The following is a 5,960-nucleotide window of genomic DNA, read 5'->3' as shown; positions in this document are numbered from 1 at the left end:
TAAACATTTTTTTCTCTTCAAATTTTTGGAACAAATGGCAAAACCAAAATGTAAAAAAAGAAACAATCAAATGTTCAAATGCAAAAGAGAAGGGAACAGAAAAAACTTAGTATTAGACAAGCTAGACAGAAATTAAAAGAAAACCCTAAATTGTTTGAAGAAAGTAAAAAAAAAGGAAAGAGCAAGAAACTTTAAAATCTGTATCAGAAAAAGATTTAACAGAAAAATCGTGATTAAATGTACTTAAATGTCTTGAAATTTATAGAGCAAGCCGTTTGTGCCCGGGGAAAAAAGAAACAATAACAAGAAGAAAAGAGAAAAAACAAAAACGTTATTTGGATGACAGTATGTTTAACTTGCATAAAATGTTCATAAAAGAGTACCCTCAACACTCAACTTTCATGTGGAGTCTGAATTTTTATTTCACTAGTCTTTGCATTTTAATTTATTAAGATTCAGAACGAGTTAGTTAAAAAAATTGTACACCTAGGTTAAAAATGGATGTTTCCTTTCATAGCAGCATGATTAACCCATTTTGTCCCGACTTTAAATATTATAATGATACAAGAAGTCGTTTTATGGAAAAGGTGGTATAATATATTATCGAAATTAATTGGTTTTTCTACTGTAAGGGCATTCAAAAAGTCTTTGATAGATCAAAAAGTACTTGCTCCTTTTAATTCTAGATCTAGTCAGAAATAACTAAATCATTGTGGTATCTGAAAATCTTTTAATTCACCCAGATAAATGAAAATTCTGAAAAAAGTTTTCTATCGCATTGAATGTCTTCGAAAAAAGGAACTGTCTTAAATATATGACGCTGGACGTTAATCAGTTAATCGGAAGTAGCTCTATCTCTAATAATGAAATATTTTATTATTTACTTATTAATGCTAAACTCATATCAGTTGTACCCAATAATTAATGAATTAGTCTTCATTGTTGACATTTTATATTTTATAACATAAAATGTCTCCTCCGTTGACTATTACATCTCCTCCGTGGACAAGGCAGAATTTAAAATATTTTAAATCTTGTAAAAAATAAAATAGAAAACTTGACCATTATTATAAGGACATATAACAAAAATAAATAAAGGCATTTAAGTAATTTTTATCACTTTTTTAATTACTTTAATTTAAGAAAATTTTTTAGTCTATTTATACCTTTTCACCCACTGCTTAAACATGTGCAAATAATTTTCACACTTGTACAAAAATTCCTTAAGCATGTAAGATTGTTTTTAAGTGCAGACGAAATTATTAAAACCTTACTAATCAAACATGCGTAAATAATTTTAACCCATGTACAAAAGATTTCCTAAGCATCGGAAATTACTTTTAAATGCAAACAAAAGTCTTGAAATTCTTAAGTTCGTAAAATTCTTAATACTTCTTGTTACTTCTTAAATTACTTCTCTTGTGTTTAGTGTAAGCTCTGTTTGAAATGTTGTGAGTCCTAGGTCACAGTTGGTAACCATGAATTATTAAAGTATTATAAAAATGCATATTAAAAATGTGATGAGTATAGTACAGTTAGTAATAAAAATAATACTATTGCTGTCGTTTCTCACACTTTCTGGTTAAGATTCCTTGTTGTGACATAGCAGTTAATTATATCCACTTAACAGTTGATTTATCCACTTAATAGGAGGATCCACTTAACAGTTGATAGCCTGGTTGGCAGGGGGCTAGACTCGCGTTCGTGAGAAAAGAAGACATATGTACTTCGAGATATTTCTATAACACTTTACATGATAAAAATGCGATAATTTGTTCAGAAGTTATAATAGTGATCCATTTATTTATTTATTTTTCTTATTTATTTATTCATTTTTTTTTTGTGCGTTGGTAAACATCATTCTGTGAACGTATATCATTCTGTGAATGTATATCGTAATAATTGCAATCATGCAAAAAATTTTAAAGTTAAGGAAAAAAAATATTTTGCGCTTCAATAACTACGATTAAAGCAGACCAATGTCATTTGTTTCGTTTTTAATTGAGACAATAGGGTACCCACAGGTTTCCCAAAAATTTGCAAAATTTTTTTTATGTGGTATTTACTCAAATTTATACTCCAAAATATGTTTTTTCTTTTCAAAAGCTGATTATTAACCTTTCTTGATGAATACAAGGATTCAAAAATATTTTGCATACATAGAAATATAATACTAGATTAATATTATCGAAACAGAAGTAGTTGTGAATCTAGAAAAATTTCAAATCGCTTCAGTGTGTAGTTTGAGACCACTTCAATATTTTTGGCAGACAGTTGAGATCCATGTTTCAACGATTTGAATTATTGTTTTTTTTTTCGCAGTGGTAACAAAAGTGATATAAATATAGAATTTTTAAGCTACTATAACAATTTTAAGTTAAAGAAAATATGTATGAGTAAAAAAATACTGCAGGAATAATTCAATAAATAATCCACAAAAAAAAGCGATTTTCAACAGTCTTGAAATTATATATTTTTTCCAATTCGTGGGAACACTGTAACGTATCATATGCATAGAATATGAGCTATACAAAATATTTCAAAACTATTCACTTCTTTGTACATAAAATAGTACGTCATCTCACACAGCTAAGTCAGTGCACACGTATTTTCTTGACCTTCTGACAAGCAGCGGTAGATGGCGCTGTTTTGCTTAATATACCTCAACAGGCAAAAGCATCCTCATCCCATCTGAATCACTGCTTCCTCTCAACTGCATCCGAGATGATGCGAGTGAGAAGTTCTTTCCTTCTGAATAATGCTTAGAAAAATTACTGCTTTTCTAACTATTCGCTTGCATTTCAATTTGCAAATATTTTCTTTTAGACGCATTTAGAAATTAATGTTTGATTTTTTTTTTCAAGACACATTTAGTCCATATGGTAAGTACAGATATTTTGAATTTCGAAATTAAATTTCAACAACATTAATTTATGTGATTTTTAATTAATACTGAAAATTTAAATTTGAAACACATAAAAAAATATATAAAAATACATAAAAATATAATAAATATATAATTAAAAAATAAATATAAAACAGCTAAAATAAACATAAAATATAATAAATAAATAAGCATAAAATGTAATAAATATAATAAATAATCAAATATGAAACAGTCAACAAGTTTCAAGCTCGCAAAAGCAGGGGCCCATTATCAAGACTTGTATGTCGTAATATAACTAGATTATTACATACAGATTATATTTAAAAACACATTATAATTTGCTTTAATTTAAAAAGGATTTTTTTCCTATTGTTTGCGAAATATATAATGAAGAAATTTTATCTTAGATTTTATTACCACTAATTTGGTTTTAAGTTTCACAACTGGACACCACATGCACTTCCTGATAAACAAATATATCACAAATTAAATTTTAATAAGACAGAGTGGATAGTATTCATTACATTTGGACAAATTTTTGGATCCGATTTAAATCTATTAAAATCTAATAAAAAATAATATATAAAAAAAAAATCATGATGTTTTCTTGTCTGACATTAGTGCTGTTACACACAACATCCAATTGGAAAAAAATATATAAATGTTTGATTATTAACAAACCCAATTATTGCAAATGGTTTTTTGAGCTTTATTCAAATAATATATACTTATGACACAATTATTTTAGCAGAAAATTAATATTTGTTTACCAAAATGTAGTTTAGATAGTTACATTTTTAATTCACCCTATTCACCTGCAATATTCTTTTTTAAGAAACGAAAGTGATAGTCGCCTTAGGAATTAGATGAGTCACATTGAAACATCAATTTAGCCAATGAACTAACTCAAAACTAGTTATTTTGTAAAGGTACTTTTTGCCTTACAACAAAGTACTGCGTGTGCGCAATGTTAGCTGAAAATACATGAACTAGTACTTTGAACAAATTTTAATTATATTCATTTATAAAAATACTTTTTTGTCTTGAAATCTTACATTATTTCAGATTCTTATTGTTTCGGTCAGTTTTACTTTTAAAAAGACTAATTACTACGGATTCTTCAAAAGTTTCAAAAAATATTTTTCTTAGAGGTAGCAATGCTTATGTATTTATATTTTAACACGTTGAATGCCACGTTAATTTTACATGACTTGCCCGTCTGGCCACAACGGTAAATAACTACAAACTACATTTGAAAATATTAGACAGATTTTGATAGTTTTTAAAAAGGTTTAGCAAGACATTTCAGAAAGGAGTGGTAAATTATATAAGCCTACGAATTGTTTAGAAATAGTGGTGGATGAAAATGTACTAAATTGAATTTATTAAACCAAGAATCACAATTACTAAACTACCACTTGAAAATATTTATTCGCTGTCCTGAGCAAGTCGGCATCTCTGTGTATATAAATAAAACTATTTTTGTGTGTTCTATATTGCATTAACATACCCTCCAACTGCTACGGAATTTCCGTATTTTCAGAAATCTTCTTTTCTGACGGTAGCAAAATTAATGTCTTAATATTTAAAAAAAATTAATTTTAGCGTAACTTGTCCACTATTACGTATAAAAGTGCAGGCCATATGGCTAGATTCTTAAGTTCTGATAAAAGTTTTATGAGAGATCCATTTGCTTTAAAAATTTCTACTTTGGTTCGCTACCACTAAAAAGAATTATTTTCAAAATCCTCATAAGTTGGAGGGTATGCATTAATTTCTTCAAACCATTTTAGTAATGATAATAATATTAAAAAAAATAAAAATTTACTCGAATTATGTGTTTCTATCAATCTTGGCTTAGCCGATCACCGGTGACCCCCATGGCATTCAACGTGTTAATAACTTACAATTAAAAGAATCTGGAAGTGGATAGGGCAAATGCCAGTAATGCTAAAACTGACACCTTTTCCGATGTACTTTTTCTCAGTATCTAAAAAAGATATTGCTTAAGTTTTTTTTTTCACAGAAACTTTACATATACATGTTTACATTGTAATAATTGTTAATACGTATCTGAGAACTTTTTTCAAAAAAAAGTTTAATCATTTTTGAGCTAAAATCTCTTATAAATCAAAAAGCATTCATGTTAAAGCTATAACATACAACTGATATAATCTCAAATATTTCCAAAAATTTCCAAGCGATATCATAAGTACTTGTAGTTTCTCAGAAAAGGTACATCGAAAAAAGGTCTATTTTAGCATTATTGATATATGCCCTGCCGACTCCCTTTAAAAAAAGAAATCTATTTTAAAAAAATTCTGGTTTAGTATACTATAGCTGAATTTCGAACTTAAATTTCGATATTAAAAATCTAAAAATTCGGAGTATTTAAAAATTTTATACCTCATAATACAATTTTTATTCATTCTCCTCAAATTAAATAACTTGTTTATTCGGCGCAAATATCCTAGTTTTTGTCTTCGGGCCGGAGGTTTAACACTATGCGGTCCGCATAGTGTTAAGTTTACCATGTAACCAGTGAGTTTACCATGTAACCATGTAAGTTTACCATGTAACCGCATAGTGTTAAGTTTTCCATGTAAGCATTTAGTGATAAATTTACCATGTAACCGATTCCGTGTAACTTGCTCCGCTTTGTAAAATAGTATTTTCTAGTGGTAGCGAAATTTAAGTTACTTTTAGCTTAGTATTTTTCATTATAAGTAATTTTTTCACCAGTAAGTATCAAAAATTATAAGTATGATATAAAATGCAACGTTAAAGCATCATGCTACTAGTTACTATATTAAAAAGTAGGCGTAACTATCTTTCTTTAACGAATTTTACTACATTATTTGCTACCACTTTATTAAAACTATTCCAGAAAGCGGAGCAGTTGGTATCCCTGTACTCTTTTGGCCCTTGACAAAATGTCACGTGAATATCAGGTTGCAACTCGCGACATCTATGCGTTGTCACCGGCCACTCAGGGCTAAAGAGAATACAAGGGCTAGTTCACTCCGCTCTTAGAGCTGAAGCTACGATTGCTCTTAACCTAAAAGATAAAAAG

At 28.4% G+C, this 5,960-nt stretch overlaps 1 protein-coding gene across 1 annotated transcript in view; it reads left to right on the top strand.

Moving 5' to 3' along the window:
- The first annotated feature begins 2,684 nt into the window (after window positions 1-2,684).
- Window positions 2,685-5,960, top strand: part of LOC107446160 (uncharacterized) — a 67,501-nt gene continuing 64,225 nt past the window's right edge. The window contains exon 1 of the mRNA XM_016060732.3: window positions 2,685-2,882. The gene's annotated coding sequence lies outside the window, so the exon portion shown is untranslated. The remainder of the gene's footprint in view (window positions 2,883-5,960) is intronic.

The sequence above is a fragment of the Parasteatoda tepidariorum genome, chromosome 9 (genome assembly GCF_043381705.1).
Source record: "Parasteatoda tepidariorum isolate YZ-2023 chromosome 9, CAS_Ptep_4.0, whole genome shotgun sequence".
Taxonomy (NCBI): Eukaryota; Metazoa; Arthropoda; class Arachnida; order Araneae; family Theridiidae; genus Parasteatoda; species Parasteatoda tepidariorum.
This window is presented reverse-complemented; position numbering and strand designations above follow the sequence as displayed.